Below are 22,368 nucleotides of genomic sequence, written 5' to 3' on the forward strand. Positions count from 1 at the left end.
CTCTTGGACATCTTCTCTAATTTGCATGATTCCGAAGCCGGGCGAGCCTCCATCTCTCTCTAACCTTCGCCCTAACTCTTGACGTCATGCTTTGGCAAGACTCTTGAGCGATTGGCCTTGACTCGACTGTCTGACTTTATTGAGGCGAAAGGCTTTTCTCTCCTTTTCTTACTGCCTTCCAACACCACGTTTGTGCGCAGAATATGTTCCTCTTCTTCAGCACACTTTTATTTCACCTTTTCGTAGTCAGATCCATGCTCTTGTAACCTTCGATGTGCGGAAGGCATTCGATGGCGTAAGTCATGAGCACATACTCGCTCAGCTCTCCTCCCTGTCATGTGTCTCCCGCATGTATTCTTACATCCGATCCTTTCTTTCCAAAAAAGTTGCTCGCTTTAGAGTCGATACTCATTTGTCTAAGCCACACTCCCTCCCCAGCAGCACTCCTCAAGGTGCCGTACTATCTTCTACTCTATTTAACATGGCTATGCCCCCCCTTTGCCTCCAAACTGTCCCAAATACCTGATCTCCACCATACCTTTATGCAGACGACATCACTCTCCTGTGTACATCTGGATGTCCCGGCCACGTGCAGAATACATTGCAACGTGGCCTGGATTTTATCACTTTCTTTTTCGCTACTGCTGGCCTGTCTCCTGCAACGGAGAAATGGGAACTACCTTTGCTAAACCGGTCTGTGTACCAGCGCTCCTACAACACCCTCATCTCCCTACATATTTCCAGCTCTCTCATCCCCACTGCTGAGCAATGCAAAGTTCTTGGCTTCCCTTTTCATGCGACAAAAAAAACGCATAGGCCTACATCACGCTGTGAGGACTAGCCACTCGGTGACTCACCTCCTGCGACGCGTTGTAACTCGGCAGTCGGGAATCCACGAGGCTCATGCGTGCCGGGTTGCACATGCGCTCGCCCTTGACAAGTTCTTGTACTTTGTGGCCTACGTTAAATTCACATAAACGCAACTCAACACACTCGAAAGAGCTCTATTAGGCCTTTACAAGGCAGCTTTAAACCTCCCTGTCACTACCTCTACCACTAAGCTCTTTGCCACAGGGCTCTTCCATTCATTACGTTGTCTTATTTCTCTACACAACGACTCTCAGATTGTCCGTCTTTCTCTCACTCGTCAAGGCCAATGGCTATTGGTCCAAGCCAGTATCCCTTGCATTCCCGTTTCCTTTCTCACCTTGCCTTCTGCCGCTAGCACCGCTGCTTCTAACCTTCACATCCTTCCCCTCCCATCCAGTATGTCTCCCGGTCTTCACGCCGGCCGGCATCATATGGCAGCACATCATTCTCCTCCTCTTTCTACACAGGCAGTTCCCTACACAGATGCCTCGTTAAGGCTCCTCGGGGCTGGTGTGTCGACGTTATCTATCATCCACCACTTCCGGCACCTGACACGCACACCAACGGGCCATACTTGCACCCGCCAAGTGTACTTTCGCTTGAGGTCCTTTACAAGGCCCACGCGATGCAGTCATTTTCCTCCCTCCCTTCTCTCCCCGAGTACACAATTTACTCCGACTCTCACGCCGCCATCCGTCATATACAGAACAACACGTTGCCCCCTGCTCTTCAGCAGGAGGTCGAGCGAGTGGCCTCTGCTCTTCAACCCTCCTTTGTCTTCCTCTGCTGGGTTCCTGGGCATTCAGGTATAAAAGCAATGAGCTAGCTCATCAGCTTGCCCGCGATATATTGCACCGGGCACCGTTAATTTCCTAGGTACTCGGCTGCTGACCCGCAGGTCGCGGGTTCGAATCCTGGTGGCGGCGGCTGCAATTCCGATGGAGGCGGAAATGTTGTAGGCCCGTGTGCTCAGATTGGGGTGCACGTTAAAGAACCCCAGGTGGTCGAAATTTCCGGAGCCCTCCACTACAGTGTTTGTCTTAATCAAATGGTGGTTTTGGGACGTTAAACCTCACATATCAAACAACCGTTCATTCCCTGGCCCATACTTTCGGAAGACAGCGAGAGCTCCGCGAATAACGATGGGCAGATCGCCTTGCATCACACTATCAAGGAGGTGTATCTCCAGCTCCAGCTCTACAAGCGTCTTTACCCTCCCCCTCATCCATCACACACTGCACTCGAGGCTCAAACTCTACGGCACATACAAATGAGTTGCCTGATAAACCCCTCTCGCCTTTTTCCTTATAAATATACGTCAAACCCCTGCTCTCCCAATCGCTCCTCCCCATATGTCGACCTGTCACACTGCCTTTTTTACTGCCCAACTGCTCAGCAATGCAGCTATTACCCTACCCCATCCCTTTCCATCACCTGCTGGCTTGACTGGATCGGCGCCGAAGGGGAAGAAAATCAGCGTTGACTGGTCACCCAGGCGGTCGAAGTGCTCGGCCTGTAAATTGTGGCTGAATAAAAGTCTATTACTACTGCTGCTTTATTTAGTGGTTACGAGGTGATGGCGCTCAAGGGGCTTCGTCGGCAGGTCGTGCCCACGAAGCACGGTTTTATTGTCATCGTGTTGAAGATAATCTCACAACCAGTAATCGGATATCGAAGCGAAATGTGCGCAGCTGTTGGAAGGATGCCAAGTAGGTCGAGTCACAGTTGAATGTTGACGTCACTTTCTCTCACTGACTCGCAGCAGCTGCCTGCTCCTTCCAACAAACCTACGTGGTGTTGCCCCTGCGCCCGCTCGCAACACACTCCCTCTCGATTAACCCTCTCCACCACCTGCAATGCTCGAACGCACGTAGAGTGGCAATTATCTTTCGGCTCGTTCAGCTGTGATGAAACATACACGAAACCCAACCCACCTCCTGTTTTTTGCGTTTCAAAGAAACATTCATTCGAATAAAGGATACACTGCGTTTTGCTTCAAACCGTTCTTCGAGCACCCGCGTCTACACCTGTTTTAGCTGGGTCAACCGTGTGCGCACCACTGTTGCTTTGCATCCCATCATTGATCACTTCGGGGAGATAGTCCATAATTTTTTTGACGTTGCGTATGTTCACTACACTCGCACTACGCAAGCGAGCAGACGCCAGAGAGACGCCGGGCAGATGACGTTACGGGAAATAATACATGTGCAACGAATAAGCACACTTCCTATTGGCTAAGGGGGGCTGTAATTGTCACAGTGCCGAAAAGAACTTATCAGATAAAGTCACAGTTTTTTGCCCTGCAGCGTATTTCTCGCTCACGTATTGGTGGTAAGATGAACTCTCGCAATGTCACACCTTTCATAGTTTATGAAAATTAACGCGGATGTGCGCCCGAAAAAATGAACCTCACCAGAGCACTGATGTTCGTCATTCATGTGAAAAAATCCCCGTCGAGCACGATGTTGTTGACGTTTGTGGCTACTGGAACCCGCACAACACGTAGCCGTCAGCCAAGTTTTCACGTGACACCGCTGCCATCACAGCTCGACGTGTAAGGAAATCTCGCTGCCGAGTTGCCAGTCGTCGGTTGCTTCCAGTTTAGACGGTGCCGGCACACCACGGGCGCTACTCGAAGAAAAATGTTATTATTTCTACTCTATTTTCTGAAGTCACAGTTAGAAAAATTATAATGAAGTCTTCCCAGTAAGAAAACGAAATATAAAAAATGCATACACGTGTAAAAGCAATGTTAAACGCGGCAGTGTTCACTCATCCAGCTAAGAGATTGAAGTTGGGCCGCTTTCTACAATGCACGCTTTATGCAGCGCATCGACATAAATAGATAAGCGTTCCAATAAAAAATACCAGAACTACGCGCCATCATGTTCAGACGCTAGGCAAGATTCATCCTTTGCCGGCGTGATTGAAAGCTGTAGCGCTTGTATTTTCGTGCCAGGTAGTTGTCAAGTGACTAATCATCGTGGAGGGTGAGATATTTTAGCCTAACTTAATCAAAACTTCAAGAAGTGGCGCGCATGCAACGTTTTTCTTGATGCGGGCATTAATTTATCTTGTCTGTAAATGATGATGGATGGTGGAAGCGTGAACCTAAAATTTCCGCGTGCAGCAAACGTTCATTAAAGTGGTATACTGATATTTTATAAAGTCGAGATCAACGTTGTTCTTTCGTTCTAATCTTCCTTGTGTGGCGGCATCATGTATCCTTATCAGAAATAAAAAAATATGAGTTAATTTTACTCAAAAAAGTAGATAACGCGAAAAACCAGGGACACTATTACAAAGCACCTTCATCTCATCGCACTTTCCTTCACTGAAGCCCACCAGCATCTACTTTACATAAAAATGAATATTATGAGAGCTAATGATGAGGTGTAACGTTTCAAATGTCACTGCAATTAAACTTCCTAATTTCACTGCAACAGCGAAATCTGCCGCCCCTATATCACGCTGATGGATTTACTATCCCCGGACATCACGCCCGGTACCGGTTCATTCATGGACATTGCTTCGAGGATACGTGGTGACGCATTTAGTGAGACTGAGGACAACAAGCTGTGCTCTGCATCAGGCGAAAAATCCTTGAAAGACGGCTTTGAACCTGTGCTCAACCGCAAGGCTAAACGAAGAATCATCAACGCAACGTCGGCGTCAATAACAGCCACTGTGAAAACTGCGCCTCAGCGATGGGGCGCTACAGACAATCTACGCGTCTTCAACAGGCAAGCAAAGTCCTTGTACCTTAAAAACATTGTGCCTAACGAGATTAAGCACATCAGGATAAACACGAACAATTTATTTTGGCAATCGACGTGATGAATCCGAGTGCGCTGAACACGTGATGGCATGTATCGAAGCTGGGAAACTCTAAAGTCCGGTCCATCATACCAGCGAATGGTGCCACCGTTCAGGAGTCATCTGTGATATAGACACTGAAATATCCAATGAAGATTTTCTATTACTAATACAGCCAATGAGTGAATACAACGTCATTGTGGATCCAGTTCTCCTGGAGAACACAGATTGTGTGCGCATAACATTCGAGGTTGACTGTCTCACCTCTTATTTTAGGGTTTACCGTTATGGTCACCAGGTTCAGCGAGTTATTTCGAGGTCTAAACAGCATTTCAACTGCTATAACATTTTTCACGTAAAGGGCGTTTGCAGAAATTCTGCAGCGTGCCCCCTAGCACCGAACACCACTCAGAACACAACTGTAGTGCAAAGATGTTGAAGTACCCCAACTGCCACATTTGTCACAGTGGCTCTTCCAAGAGTGTCCTCAGGTTACGAAAAAAATATATTCTAAGACAAATGTAGTGAGAAAACTCGACTCTCAGAGAAGCTGCACAAAAAGTAAAGCGAGGACGCTATCATTGTCGAAGGTCTTCACAAAGGAGAGTGTCAAATCCAACGAGACAGTCAGAACCTCAAGTGAAATTATCAGACGCATCTCCTACCACGACAAACATCTGCGCTGAAAAAGAACAAACTGGAAGATGGCGCTCACCAAAAGAATTGCCACCCCTACAGCCTACACGAGCTGTTGAGCCTCAACAGAAGCCACCTCATGAACGAGCACAAGATGCTGCAACAGCCGGGAAAATCGATTATCACGTGATGGTGATGCTGCAATAATTAGTGGACACCATTCGCGTGTTGGTATGCAACATGGATACACCGTCCGCAAAAAGTGGCCTTCAAGTACTGGGCGCACTGAGTTCATTGCTAGCAGCCCTAGATTAGACCAAAGATAATCTATCCCCGTGTTCCAGACATCAGTTCCGAAAAGCAGCATTACTCCAGTGGAACGCCACAGGACTAACTTCGCTCATTGCTGATTTTCGTCGATTTGTTACGTCATCGTGTTTCCCGTCATCTTCATCTGTAAGCCGAAATTATTGTTTCAAATAAGACTCTCTATACAAGCCTTTAATGTCAACTTGTGTTACTGAAAGCAGCAAGGTTCTACCTCACTTGCATCCTTCCACTTATACTACATCATCGCGGAAATCAATACGTATAATTAAGAATGGAAAAAAGCAGGCTTACCATCAGTGTGGTTGACGCATACCTATCACCATCAAGTCGGTTCAACCAAAAAAGGCAATGAGACATCATAGAACCCACTTCTGACCCATTTGTTATTATCGGAGATTTTAACGCTCATCATACATTATGGCAAAGCCAGAAGACCATCATGAAGGGCAGAAATGTGGTGGGTTTTGCCTCCGACTTTGAACTTCGGTAACTGAGCGATGGCAGTCCTACATTTTTACGTTGCGGCATATACAGCAACTGTCTCGACTTGGCTTTTGTTTCGCGAAGTCCAGTGGAGCATGCGGAGTGATTGACGGATACAGAAACCCATGGCACTGATCATATTTCAACATACGTCGAGATCAGAGGATTTTCTCCTTCCGAAAATTGCGATACGGTTAAAAGTATGGACTGGACAAAAACAGTCATGTTTTGAAGACCAACACTAAGAACACATATTATACTTACAAGAGACAATCAAGAGGACTGTACAAGAGACTGTACGATCGCATGTACTATAAAGTTTCGAACATCGATATAAAACTAGCCCGGCTTCAAGCCCCACGACGAGGAGCTGAAAGAAGGTACTGGCACGCGAAGTGCTTAAAAAACTTACGGATTGCTAGACGTATGCAGAAGAGAGTTCAACGTCAGATGTACAAACCAGAACTACTACGCTGAATTAGTTTCTGCGAGTCACTTGACCCTCGTAAGCTTTGATCAAAGTGATAGAGGATGGTACGACGTTTGCGGTAATCTCCCGTTCACAGGCCACCGTTCAACGCCTCAGCCCTTTATCCAAATTGACCAGATATGGAAGTTGCTGAAGAATTCAGTGGCATATTACCAGACCGAAATATTGCGTTTAACAGCTGCATACGTTATAGCAGTTTCCCGCCACACGTCATTTTCGTATGAGCCTCCCGTTCCCGATTCAGGCGCTTAAAGCAGATCTCGCTTCGCGCAAACGCACAGCAGCGAGACCTGACGGAATTTCGTACAGAGCCCTGTGTCATCTGAGTGAGCACACGAGAATAGCTCTACTTCAGCTATATAACAATTCATGGTTAGAGGGCACTGTCCCTTTAAGTTGGAAAACTAGTAGTCTTGCATGACTGCTAAAACCTGGCAAGTCCTCATTGGAACTCTCCTCCCATCGCCCGATCGCATTGGCTAATTGTGTGGGTAAAGTGATGGAGAGAATAATCCTGGGCCGCACAGAGTGGTACTTGGAGTATAATGAGATGTACCCAAATTCCATAGCCGGCTTTCGACCTGGTCGATCATCGATTGAGAGCGTCATCGTTCTAATTCATACGCTGAGCACGAGAAAGGCCTTGGCGTTATTTCTCCCACCTTTCTGTTTCACGGCGCCAAAGAAGCCTATAACATAACTCAAGAAGCCGTCTTTCTGCAGCAGAAAAGATCAGAGTGAGTGGCTGAACCTTTAGGTAGATCTATACGCACCTCTATCGACAAGCACTCCTTTTTGTGAGTATGGAAGCCTGGAACACCTTTGTATATTTTAGTTGTCGTAGCGTTCCTCACGGCGGTGTATGGAGCCCCGTGCTATTCAATATAACAGTGATCGTCAGTTTCATCAACTGACAGCAGCAAAAGGCAGATGGAGTATTTTCTAACAAATTCAATTTGTTAAACAACGAATGACGTCTGGGATGCCATGTTGCTCTCAAGATGCGTATCAGGGGAAGAGTGGGAAATGGAAAGCCCACCGGTGCTTTAGGATATAAGAAGGTACATTGGTAGGTGGTTCCTAGCCAGTCGAGCACAGTGTAGGTGACGGAGTCACGTCGTGCTGTGTTTGAAAAATTGCCTGTGTAGTACCGTAGTTACGTGCAGTGTCTAACATGAACGTGCGAGAACATCAAACAATAGTCCGGTGACTGTTCGTCGAGACAAGAAAAACTCAGAGTGCCGCGTTTGGTGTGCTTATTAAGAAAAGAAACGTATTTAACCTATTGAGCTATAAACAAGAAATTTAGACGTTACAGATGATGTCTGGCTACAATGAAATCATCTAGTCAAGGTGTTGTTCTATCCGACTCAGTGCACACAAGGTATGATTACTGATTCAAAGCGTTTGCCATGTGTGGTACAGGGCCGCAATAATTTGCACTCAAGTCTACATAGGGACTGGCCAAAAGAAATAGCCGGTTTTTTTTCATTGAGTCAAGCTGACAATAACACCAACACAGTGATCCATATGTCTTGTTCTTGAAAGGCACCTTAAGAAATACAAAACTGGTTGAATAGAAACGTCTGCTTGTAATAAAACGCGGATTTGGTAGGCCCGAATTGATACCCCACTACTGATGTGCAGAATGTTTATTTCTCGTCAGACACGGCAACGGTGAACTGTAGGTTATGTGTGAAAAGTATGTACAGTACCGTGATTGTGATTATTTCAGAATGAGCTGATTGAATCAATGTCGGCGATTCTCCACCCGTGGGCAAACGCAGCAGAGAACCCTCACATGAAGGCTTCTTTGATGGCTCTAACACAGGCAGCTTCTGTAAGTTCATGTTCGTTACAATAAGACTGTCTATACAGTCAAGACATATTGTGAACAAAATCGGTGGCTACTTTCACTCTTTGCAAATTTGCGGCTAATTACAGTGGTGATTGCTTCTAAAACAAAGACCCGATGTGACGCTTATATGCTGAAAATCATGATGAAATCATTGTAATCATCAACAAGCTAGCGCTTGCTTCTTGAAGGTGGTCTTATTATTTGGGCACCGTCTCTAATTTCAAAATCGCAATGCTTCGAAACTGCTGTTGTACGCATTACTGAAAAAAAAATGATTACTCCCCCTTAAGTTGGGCAGACTGCCTCACAGGAAAGCTACCTTTGCACTTGTGAAAGAAAAATGAAACGCTGGCACCTGCAGACTGATCTCGGATTTGCTTGTATATTATTTCACGGTCTATTCTGAAACGTGACCATGCCCCGACAAGGCATGATAAGGGAACTGATGAACGTTGTGTCAATTATTTCACTTGGCTAAGATTCATAACAAGCAAACTGACAGAGGAAACAAGTAGTTGAAAACAGCGAGGGGTTGGCTGGGAACAAAGCGGTACCTTATTCTCCCGATGAAGCACATTCTACTTCTTTTTCATCATCAGCATCATCATCATAATCTTCATGAGCCTGCCTACGTTTACTGCAGGACAAACGTATCTCATGTTCCGCCAGTCAACTTGGCCCTGTGCTGGCTACCACTTCATACCTACAAACTTCTTATTTTCGTCTGCCTGCCTTGCTTTCTGTTTCCCTCTGACCCGCTGGCCTTTTCTGAAAATCCAGTCAGTTACCCTCGAAGATCAGCGTTTATACTGCCTACGCGTTACATGACCGGCCCATGTTCCTTTCCACTTCTTGATTTCAACTATAATACCTTTAACCCCGGTTTGAGCCCTAACCCACTCTGCTCTCTTGTTGTCTTCCAAAATTTAACGTATCATTTTTCTTTTCATTGCTCACTGCATCGTTCTCAATTTAAGCTGAACCCTCTTTCCAAGTTTCCAGGTTTCTGCTCCTCAGGTACGTACCGGCAACATGCAGCTGTTATATACGTTCCTCTTGAGAGATAGTGGCAATCTACCATTTATGTTTTGAGAGTGCTTGCGTAATGCACTCCGGCCCATTTTTATTTTTCTAGTTACTTTAATCTCATGGGTTCGCTCCACGTTTATTACCTCTCCTAAAAAGACATAGTCTTTCACAATTTCAAGGGCACTATTGCATAGCTGGAAGCGCCGTTCTCTTTCCAAGTTGTTGTACATTACTCTTGTTTTCTGCACTGTAATTTTAAGACCTACCTTTCGGCTCTCTTTGTCTAATTCAGTAATCATGAGTTGCAATTCGTCCACAGAAATAATCAGCAATGCAATGTCGTCAGCGAGTTGCTGGTTATTAGGATCATCATCATCTTCTTCCTCATCAGCCTGTCTATGACCACTGCAGTAAAAAGGACTCTCCCATGTTCCGCCAGACAACTCGGTCCTGTGCTTGCTGCTGCCGTTTTATACCCACAAACATCTTAATCGCATCTGCCCATGTAACTTTCTGTCGCCCCCTAAACCACTTGCCTTCTCTGGAAATTCAGTTAGTTACCCTTAATGACCAGTGGTTATCCTCTCTACGCGCTACATGCCCGGCCCATGTTCATTTGCTCTTCATGATTTCAACTATGATATCCCTAACCCCGGTTTGTTTCCTGATAGACTGTGCTGCCTTCTTGGCTCTTAAGGTATCTTAGGGATGTTCTCTATTAACCCTTATTCCTAAGTCTTCTCGCTCTAGGCCTCTGAATATATCCTTTAGGCACGCGGTAAATACCATTGGAGAGATTTTACCCCCTGCCTTACACCATTCTTGATTAGTATTCTGTCGTTTTCTTCATACACCACTATTGGTGGCAATTGATTTTCTGTAGATTTCTGCCAGGATGTTTATATATGCTTTATCGACGCCCTGATTCTGCAATGCCTGCATGACAGGTAATACATCTGCTTAGTCAAATGCCTTCTCATAATTATGAAGGCTATGTATAGTGGTTGGCCGTATTCTTAGCATTTTTCTAATGCCTAATTGACAGTACGAATGTGGTATATTGCTGAGTAGCATGTTCGCATTCTTGCTCGTACCTTTGGTTGATTGAATTCGAATGTTGTCTTTCTTTTTCTGCACTTACCTTTGTAAATAGCTTGTATAGGATGGAGAGCAAGCTGATCGGCCTGTAATTTTTCAAGTCCTTGTCATCTCCATTCTCACGTATTAAGATGATGTTAGCATTCTTCAAAGATTCTGGGAACCTCCCTGTCAGAACACACTTCGTGAACAGGGTGGCTAGTTTTTCCAACACAATCTGTCCTCCACCTTTAGGCAGATCTGCTGTTACCCGATTCTCACAACAGCTTTGCCTCATTGCATTCCCTCTAAGGCTTTTCTCACTTCTTTTGTCATTACTGGAGGGATGTCATCCGAGTTACTGCGAGTTCTCACATTATGGTCGTGGTTGTCGCAGCTACTGTAGAGATTTCTGTAAAACCCTTCTACTATTTTAACTATCCAATTCATATTGGCAGTTACTTTGCCTTCCTTTTCCCTTGAGCATGCATCTGGCTTTTGCCTTTCCCAAGGTTTCTTTTCACTTTGATGATTCCTCCATTCTTTAAAGCGTGTTCAATTCTCTCCACGTTATACCTTTTCACATTGGATACCTTACGCTTATTATTCAATGTCGAAAGCTCTGCCAGTTATATTTTGTCTGTTGTGTTTGACGCTTTCCTGCTTTGACATTTCTTAATGAGATTATTCGTCTCCTGCGACAGCTTGCCGGTATCCTGTCTAGCTACTGTACTTCCAACCACAACTTCGAACCCTGTAATCATATTCGTGAGATTTTCATTCATCGCATCAGCGCTAAGGCTGAGTTCCTGGATAGAAGCTTAATATCTGTTCTGAAGCGAAACTCCCAATTCCTGTACTTTCCTTCTCAGTGCTAGTTATTTGACTGGCTTCTTGCCTAATAGTTTCTGGCGCTCATTTTTCAAGTGTAGGCGAATGTTTGACCTTACCATTCAATGAACACTGTATCTTACCTCACAAAGCACTTCCACATCCTGCACGATACCTGGTTGTGCACTCATTAAAAGTCTAATTTGTTCTTACTTTCGCTATTAGGGCTCATCTACGTTCATTTGTGGTTCTCTCGATTTTGATAGAAACTATTCAAGACCCGTAAGTTGTTGCGTTCTGTGAATTCTACGAATAACTTCCCTCGGAGTTCTTCGTACCGATGCTATAATCTAGTATCAATGCTATATTCTCCTACTGCCTGGTCTCCAGCCTGTTCTTCTCTACCTTGCAATTGAAGTCGCCAATCAGTATAGTATACTATGTTTTATCTCACTCAATGACAATTTCCCGTTCTCATAGAAGCATTTAACTAGCGTATCACCATTGCTAGATGTAGGTGCGTAAGCCTCCACTGCGTTCATCTTCGATCACGTATTAGTTTAACTACGACACCTAACACCCTTTCATTATTGCTCTAGTATTCCTCTATGGGACCAGCTATATTTCTTTTTTTTTTCTGCCTTTGGGAGATTTTAAACATGTGCCACTGACCGTGCAAGTGCACCATTCCTTTCTCTAATTTATTTCACCTATTCTAAGCTAGAGAGGCATCTAGGATTGGTTCATAGAAACGCAAGCTCTGAGAGCCTTCAGATATAGCCAGAATTTCGCAGTGCTTTTAAAGAGCGGTGTTGCACTTCATTTAAAGCGGACTAAGAACTGCAAGAAGACTGCAAAAGTTTTAAAAACTGTGAATGTTATACTGAAATTCAGTTTATGTTGCTCACCTATTCTCTACAAGGCCACCAAGAAGAAAATAAATACAATGATGGAGCTAAGTGCCCCCCTTGTACCAGTAGTATATATTTGCACTTGCATTCCAGAGATCATTTAGAAGATCACGCTCTGTCTCCCTGTCTGTACGTCCGTTTGTAGTCTTGTACGTCCTTCTTTATGTCTGTGCGCCCGTACACCTATCTAGTGAACACTACAAGTACCGCTATCGCGCATCTTTTCATAATACATTCATCATATACAAGTGCCGCCATTCAGCGGACATTCCAAAGAACAAAACTAGAAGTTGCTACTACATAAAGGAGACGGACAACCCACGTTTTAAGGCGCTTCGCCCCTAAAAGTGAATTTAATGCTTCACAGGTGACACTAGCGACCGCAAAAAATCATTGCATATCCGCGGATTGAATGTATACGGGTGAGACGAAGTGTCCATGTGTCCATCCTTCCATCCGCGCTTCCGTGCATCCGTTTGTCTGTCTGTTCATCCATTCATCCGTACTTGCGTCCGGCTGTCCTTCTGTTTGTCTGTCTGTCTGTTTGTCTGTCTGTATGTATGTCTGTCTGTTTGTCCGTCGGTCCATCCATTCGTCCATATAGTCAACACTACAAGTACCGCCATCTCGCATCTTTTCATCATATATCTATCATGTACAAGTACTGCCATCCAGTGGACATTGCAAGGACTAAGCGAGAGGTGGCTACTACAACAAACTTGGGGCGCACGACCCACGGCGTGAAGAGCTTCGCCCCTAAAAGGGCTCGACTAGGACATAGAAAAAAACAGGGACCAATGCAAAACCATTACGCTACGCGCTTTACAGGCGTGTAGTGGGTAGGCCGCTTCGAATAATGGTGTAGTGGGCAATTTATTATCACCAATTTTATCTATTATCTTATTTATTATCACAAATCTTCACAAATATTATCAGTCATGGCATTGTGTGTGTCATGAAAATGTGCTTGTATTAGCTGCTCCAAGAGTGATTAAAACTGTTTCTACAAAGACAATTGTTCCAGCTTTCGCTGCGACTGCGCAGCACGTTCTGTGCTTGCCTGAGTTTGTTTTGCGCTTTCGTGCCTCTATTTATTTGCTAATTCTAATGTAAAAGTGCCTTTTCGATAAAATAACATGGAATAATAGTGCCTGCGATCGCCTTGCTTCTGATATGTATTTCAACAGTTGCGTCTCAGAAGAAAAACAGCTTGTTAATCGATTCCCTTTCATTGATTGAGCTTAAGAAAGCACACCTAATATTGGACAAAAATGAACGCGCCCTGACCTGCGGAAAGCGCAGGTTTAGTCAGTTATTCTGTTTTGTCGATTAGGAAGTTTTTGTCATTTTATTTCTGTGATGGCAATGCAATTTTTAGTGTTGCCTCTTTATTCTATCCTTTCACCCTTGTAACCTTAGATCACATAGCATTTTACAATGATTATAACTCTTCCTGCGGTTAACGCAACTGGACAATAACTTGTCACTGACCCACATGAACAACATAAGGGAGCATTTTGCAACATTGGTTAAAAAGGGCGTTAGAAAAATGGTGTACTTATTCTGCTTACTAATAGTTGTGAATTTCACAAATGCCATTATAATATTAGGCTTTACAATGAGCTAAAACTGTTACAAGTGGTAGTGATCCTCATGAAGGCAACTTTTTTAGAAAATAATCAGGCATATGAAATAGTAAGGTGTGATGAAATTGGCAGCGTCTGAACGTTTATTTATTAATGTAAGATTAATAATGAAAAAGAGACTTCAAGTAGTAACAATCTGTATTTTATTAAAATGATGAATTGCTTTAGATAAACAATCTGAGATATAAGGATACCATATCACAAAATCTACGAAAGCCATCATTGGCATCCAGTGCTGTACACGTTCTTTACAACAGTAACGTGTTACTTTGCAGGTATGAAACTATTTCACGTTATGTGTTCCTACAATGCCGAAGAAACGCATTATAGTTAGATTTTGGAAAACGTCAAAGCTTTTTCAGAGGCAAAGCGATTAAATGCGATAACAGCAAACGGGAATGTCACGCGAAGAATATCAAGTAGATCAAAACCTGACCCGCATTCATCATGCGAATAGGTGTCTCAGTGTCCGAAAAGCCCGCCTATTTCAATTGGGGAGACTGTGCAGCGAGTGTAGGTACCTTTGTGCACCTGTTAACTACCACAGAAACATTCTGCTGAAAGCGCAACATGTGTGACTCTCTCCACCGAGAGATAAGCACGCACACGCGTGACCCTCCTCGCCTCTTCTTTGAGCAAGTACGCGTGGGAGATCAGAGCACGCGCCGCCGTGTCTTCACGTTCTGGCAACGCGCGCTCATACCGCCATTTCGCTCGTAATACTGAAAAAACTACAGTTCGCCTCAGACGGGCATCGCCAGCGGTAAGTGGTAGATATAAATGGGGTGCCGTTTCAAACTTGAAGAAGGTGTTCCTTCGTGGCTCTGTGGCTAACGCCTCGCACTCACAAGGAAGATGTCGGACGTTTGATTCCACGCGCCGGAGTCTTCGTATGCATTTTTTCTTGCGTTGTCGTATAGTTACGTATACATATACACTGAATGTCGCGGGCGGAAAAATCCAGCCAAGAGTGTTCATATATTTGCTATCGCAATACAACAGAACGTGTCGTCACAATAATGTTACGTTTGACATTTGAATACAAAAATGCCACCTGGGTAATTCTGAAGAAGCACTATGTGAAAACCTTAAAGCTCACATCAAGCTACGCATAATATACAAATTATACAACGCTGATAACACGTTATACAGGTAGAGAGAATCGTAATAAATGCTCGAAAGAAAATTGTTTAGGTCCACTGGCCATACTAGTATTGTGTGTAACTACAACTTGCGTGCTCGCCATTGCATTTGTATTCACACACTTGTGGCACTTTCCAAGTAGATCTTGAAAGCTGCAGTATTGATACTACACTTCGGAATATCAATATAAATCACCATCCATGCAACAAATACTTTTAAGTTTTTGCACAAAAAGCAGCAGAGATAGGGACACTGCTTAGGCGTTCAATCAGTGCTGATGTATTATTTCAGAGTTACTGCAATGTTCAGGACACGTTTACAACTCATTGAAGTCTTCTATCCATAGAGGTCTACAGTTTTCTTGAGTATTTCTCTTTCTGTTTTTCTTCCCTCTGTATATATATATATATATATATATATATATATATATATATATATATATATATATCCAATGGAGGCGGAAATGTTGTAGGCCCGTGTGCTGAGATTTGGGTGCACGTTAAAGAACCCCAGGTTGTCTAAATTTCCGGAGCCCTCTACTACGGCGTCTCTCATAATCATATAGTGGTTTTGGGACGTTAAACCTCACATATTAATTATATATATATATATATCTATATATATATATATATATGTGACGCTACGAAGAATGGGCGACGTGGCGTGGCTCATACCCCATGTTTATTCTGTCTCACTTCTTCCTCATCTACTTCTCCTAACCGTCCCGGGCCTCCGTTTTACACGCAAGACGGCACTTCCAAAATTATCGCTTCAGCGTATGACACGAGACGTTGCCCAACCACGCCATGACGACTCGAAAAGGTGTTTTTCATCACAAGACTTTATTTCGATGGCTCAGCCAAGCTCTGGCCCTTCTGTGCAGATGCATGCACCAGAAGAGCATGCATCGTTCGTTGCACAGAAAGACAGCCATTCTTAACTGGAATTTGACCAAACCACGCCTGATGCGGCGTCGCCATTGAAAACAAAGCCATCTGAAAGCCCAAACACAGGAGGCTCGGAAGCGACTCCAACAGGTTGCCAGGTGCCAGAAGACTACGTAATCAATGCTGCCGAAGGCGCCTCTGATGTTCCTCCAGTCAAACCTGTCTTACCAACTTCGCTGCCTGAAAAGCTTTGTAACAGCTGCCAACTGAACAATACGTCAAATCGCCAAGAAAAGCATTGTCTAATTGCAAAAAGGCTGCCACCTCATCAACACTTATCGCAACATCAGCAAGGTCAGAACAATGAAATCGCCCAGATTAAGCGTCTTGTTATTCGACACGGACAACTTGAGACGTCGGAAGAACACACATGGTGTCAAGAAAAACGTTTACAAACGACTCAACCGAAACGACAACATATTCAAGATGCCTAACTCGAGACCAAGAAAGCATCGAATCCCAGACGTTTTCCCAAGGGACGTCGAGTAAGTTTTCTCAAGCTGAGATCAATACTCAGGCAACATGACATACGACGACAGAAAAGGCGCAAATCAACACCCTGTAGCCCGGAAGGACGCGGAAATCACCGGAACAACCTTGGTCAACAAACATGCAGACGGGTGGCCCTGCATGTGTACCAATCAAGGCAAAGAGCACGACGCCTACGCAAATCAAGCTGCTGGTGCTCCAAAGCCTTCACACTACGTTCATTCCTTGCCAGAGTACAAACAGTTTCATCATCTGCAGTTTCCACGTTAAAGGTGTACTTGTGTTCTATAGTACGCAACAGTCAGCCTCGCCCACCAGAACTCTAGGACTAACCGGACTGCTGCACTCTCCCGTGAAGCTAGTGTGTTTACAGAAACTTCCTGTACATGGAACAATCTTCCCTTTTTTGACTGTGTTCACTTTTTAGTCCTGCATGTTCAGTTTATAATTTCTGTTAGTCTGACGCAACTTCTTTCGGGGGGAGGGGGAATCCTGTGACGTAAGAAGGCAGGGACGGTTAGGAGAAGTAGAGGAGGAAGAAGTGCACAGTAGAATAAACATGGCGTATGAGCCAGGCCACGTCGCCCATTCATCATAAGCGTCATATATATATATATATATATATATATATATATATATATATGACGCTAGATGCGGGAGACGTGGCCTGGCTCATACCCCGTGTTTTCTTCTCTACTTCTACAAACCACCCATCCTATCATATGTCACATGATTCCCGACATGATATGTCGACACCATGAACACTTGGCGGCCACTTCATCAACCGGCCACCACCTTCGAACGTCTCAGCAAGACGCAGTGACCGAACGTGGACCAGGAAAGTACATCCCAACTCTACACCAAGACCAGCATCATGACAGCATCATCAGACGACCTTGACATCCCCAAGTACACCGGATTAGTGGACGACGGACCCGTACAGGACTGGTTCAACCTTTTCGAGCTCCACGCTACCGCTGCATCTTGGTCGGAACGGGAGATGATCACAAACTTCACTGATTACATCTCAGGTGAGGCATTCAAATTTTACCTCACCCACATTTTCGAGAACGATGAGTCTTGGAAAAAGATCAAAGAAGAAAAGGTCACCCGTTTCAAAGAATACGATGAAGACTTGTCCATACCTCATCAGCTGAAGTTTTTCAACTCAGCTATCACAGTTCTGCGAAGTTCTCTCGCAGTAAGCGTATTTCCCAAACAAGACTTCAGAGTAAATATTCCACTATTGTACCATCATATGACTCGTCCGAATACATTTCACGCATTACAACACCAACTAGGGACTTGCATGTCCCATCAGAAAAGGTAATGCTACCTATGCCGACAGGAATGTAGACCATTTTGCCAAAAGACCAAACTTACGGTTGGGTTCTTCACGGGCAAATAAATTGGCATTTCCAATGTATTTACGGCACCACAATACTTCAGGTATTACTGAACAACCCGAATCACTTGATGCTTCATGTCGCACACATGGCCCACACGGACTCGGACGCGTGACAGCATTAACGCATGATGATTTAGTGAATCCGTACGAATCCAAACCACACAACGAATGTTCACAGAAATCTCATTTGTTCAAAGTAGTCAGCTCAGCAGTTCCACAAACACAGAAGCATTCACAATCAGCATCTTGTGAAGAAAAGTGTTCCGCAGAAGCGTCGAGTGTTCATCAATCACAAGATCGAAGCGACGTGAATCCAGTATCCAACCTTACTGCCTATAATGAAAACAAAACCGCAGGTGCGACTTCTGATGACATAAGTACGCTTCAGGCAACAACCAACAATGAACGGTTTATAAGTACAGACCATTCAAGTGCACCAAACCCGCCACGTTATCTTGCGCCGCAAACAGTTACATTGGTTGGCGCTGTAGAAGCCTGCGGAGGACTCGCTAAGAATCCTGGCACAGCACGATCAACGTCACATCACAAGCAAGTTGACGAAACCAAGAAACTATAACGTCAACGTATACTTCGACATTGTCAACGACGAAACAAAACTTCATCGAGTGCACTCTTAAGGCATAAAGAACATTGCAAAAAGGCAAATCGTGGGGGATAAATTCTCCAACAAAGATCAACAGTGTGCCTTCCATCAAAACATCTGCGACATCGCCATAGAAAAATCTCCAAAAGCTACAAAAGCACCCCTTGTACTCGGCAGAAACACAGGCAGCGCCCAATCAACCTCGATCAACGCGCACGCAAGCTGCCTGCACGGCCTGTGCCACGACGAAGAATTCGATGCCTACGATATCCGAACTGTCAATTTTGCAAGGTGTTCGAACCTCGTTTGTTCTTCACAAGAATGCCGGCTGTGATTTCCGCTATCTCCACGTCCAAAGCATTTTTGTATTATCCAGGGCGCAACCATCAGCCTCATCCGCCTGATCTCTTATTGATATCACCGGACTGCCACACTCTCCCCTCAAGTCTTAGCGACGAAGAAGATAACACCTGCATTTTATAATTTGTGAAACTACCTATTTATTTTGACATTGGTGACTTCTAAGCCACTCCTTGTTTGCTTTTTCTTGTTTGTAAGTTGTAACTCATGCCTTCTTTCGGGGGGAGGGGAAATCATGTGACATATGATGGGATGGATGGTTTGTAGAAGTAAAGAAGGAAGAAGTGAGAGCAGAATAGAATAAACATGGCGTATGAGCCAGGTCACGTCACCCATTCATCGTAGCGTCACACACACACATATATATATATATATATATATATATATATATATATATATATATATATATATATATATATATATATATATATATATATATATATATATATATATATATATATATATATATATATATATATTTCCCTTTTCTTCTTTGTAGTTGTCTCACCTTCTTTGTCTCTTTTTCTTACTTCGTTTTTTTTATTTTTTCTCTCTCTCTGTCTCTCTATCTTTGTGAATGCTACTCTGTCTTGCGCAAACAATCTAAGCCACTCGAAACTTCCCAACAGCGGCTAATGTAGCTTACGGTGCGAAACCCCGCAGCCTTACCTCATTAACACTACATGGTGTGTCAAATGAGTACTATAAAACATTCCGCTAGGATCCAGTGAAATTCTGGATTCCCTGAACTCGCAACGTGTGAGGCAATGTGTCAACTTGATTTGTGACGAACCGGAATTACGTAAACAGCTAACGAAAACAGCAAAGGCGACTTGGTTCTGCTCATGTCATGCGCCGTCTCAAACTTCTATATATTTATATCTCAATTGTGCTTGCTATGCGTAATTTTAATTATTTTCATTATTGTTAGCCTATTCACCCCACCACATAGATTAGCACCTGCAGCTCGCCGTTCAGCTCAACAAAGTTTTTCACATGAAGAGTACGTGCGAATGCGGAGAGTCAATGTTTGGTTTAAATAACGTAAATAAACACGACAACAAAAGCATACTTTGTTGGTTCAAATTAACGTCTTAACTGAACGTTTTATTAAGAAAGTTATAATAGCCGCTTTTGTAGACAAAATGCGTATAATAAACGAGTATAATTATAGTAGAAGCATAGAATTTAAAACAACTTTCTAAGTCACACCTAGAAAAAAAATATTGCGTTGGCTTTAGAGCGTGACGTGCTGTCGACAAAAAGTAACATAATAAATCACGGATGTTCTAAAATTGCATAAATTGGTATTGTTTACGTGCGAGTTTCGAAAAGCAAGAAAGTCAATTATAAAATAGGGACAAAATAAAAATGGATGAATCAGTGGGACGAAGTTTGGCTATTCACTAGATATTTATTATGTATTACTTTTGTGGTCAAATGCCCTGCCCAACGTTGCAGTCAAACTGCGCTGACATGCTCCCGATTCAAAACCTATTTATTTATTTATTTACTATTTAATACCACTGTCAACCTTCATAGAGATTTAAACAGAGAGGACATGCATAAATAATCTACAATGTATATAAAGTTGCGTAGGTTTTGACAATGCACAATAAAAACTGGTATTATTCTAAATGGCAATTCAGCATTCAAAATAACAATTCAAGAACAAATCTAAATTCACTGTAAATTTTCCAAACGGTAGTAATAAACAAGAATGCACTTACATCACTTCGCACTAAAAAAAATCAATTCAACAAACAAGTAAATGCGCCTCTAAAAGATTTTCGAAATCAGTAACATCTTTCAAAAAAACATTGTAAATTGGCAGTTAGCTCCACATTTCAATGACATCTGGGATGAAAAATATCGAAATGCGTCAGTATTTGTTCGGTATAATTTCATGACGCAGTCATGGTAAGTTCTGTAATTTATTTTGCCTCGAGCGTGTAAATATTTGAGCTTGTCTGTCTTATGCAATAGTGCATTATTTAAAAAAAACACGTTCGGCCTATAAATATTTATACAAAAGTCCAGGGGCTCTAGGTGGCATCTTCGTAACATCAGCGTGACATACTCCTTCCTTCGGTACGTTGAACAAATAAAGCGCGGCACCAGTCTCTTCCCAATTTCTTCTTAAAAGTGACTTGATGGGGACTCCGGCAAGGCTAGGTACGAGGGAGCGTCCAACCAGCATGAATATTTTTGTTCTGGTTGAATAGATCGTTCCTCTTTTATGTAGTTGTAGGCCGAGAAGTTGGTTTCTTGTTTATGTAGTTTCGGTTATTTCTGTACTTAATTCAGCAGGTCTGCGTTAAACTATACGCAACCTGTTGAAGGACAGAAACAAAAAAATTCGTATAGGGAGCTGGTGTCTCTGTTTGACACAAACTAGTGAAAATTAACATATGATGAAATCAAGTAAGGCATCAGGGCCAGTACTTATAGTTTTTTACCGTAGTGAAGTTAAGACGGCGTAAAATAAAAGCCATTAGAAATAAATAAGTTGAAACTCTGTAGTGCCAATTGAGCTGTCAGATACATAGGCATGTAGTCACGGGCCATCATAATTCACGCCGCGGCGGTCTAGTAGACAAAGTACTCGGCTGCTGAACTGCAGGTCGTGTTATCGAATCCCGGCTGCGGCAGCTGCGGCGGCTGCATTTTCGATGGATGCGAAAATGATGTAGGCCCATGTGCTCAGACTTATGTGCACGTAAAGGAACCCCAGGTGGTCAAAATTATCCGAGCCTTTCACTACGGCGTCTCTCATATTCATGTCGTGCTTTTGGAATGTTAAATCCCACATATCAATCAATGAGCCTTCATAAAAACAGTAAGTGCCACTAGGGGTCAATTGCACCACCCATCGCCGGTCAAGTCAGAATGAACTACGCAGGAGCTAACCGAAAAAAATTTGCCGAAGACGTAAGAGAGCTAAGATACGTTTCCCTACAAACCGCACCTATTCTGTAACTGAGCTTCCATGAGAACAGGGAAGAGAAGAAGAAGTACCCTAGGGTAAACTTCTAAAGTACACAGTTTTCTACCCACGTTAGTGGAACAGGAACACCCTTCCGAACTTGCTCACGGTTTCAGGCTAAGCACCAGAAGAACCTTGTCAGAGGAAAGTCCCTCCCAAAACGATGCTTCTTTCGCCCCTCTCCCGGTTTCACGTTAGTTCAGCTGTAACCTTTTTCCCTACATGCATCGCCCTCTCTAATTTTTTGAACAATAAAAAAAGTCAACCATCGAATAAAATGCAGATGATAACTTAGCGATCTACTTTTGCTCCTGAAGCGTAGACGGTAATAAATTATACAAACTGCAGATGTGTATGAGGGTTTATTTCTATGCATCTCTAGGGAAACGGTATAACTGAATTGTTAAAGAAGAACGGCACACATTGAACGATTGAATGAATCGTTCTTGTTGAG

The sequence above is a fragment of the Rhipicephalus microplus genome, chromosome 2, assembly GCF_043290135.1.
Source record: "Rhipicephalus microplus isolate Deutch F79 chromosome 2, USDA_Rmic, whole genome shotgun sequence".
Taxonomy (NCBI): domain Eukaryota; kingdom Metazoa; phylum Arthropoda; class Arachnida; order Ixodida; family Ixodidae; genus Rhipicephalus; species Rhipicephalus microplus.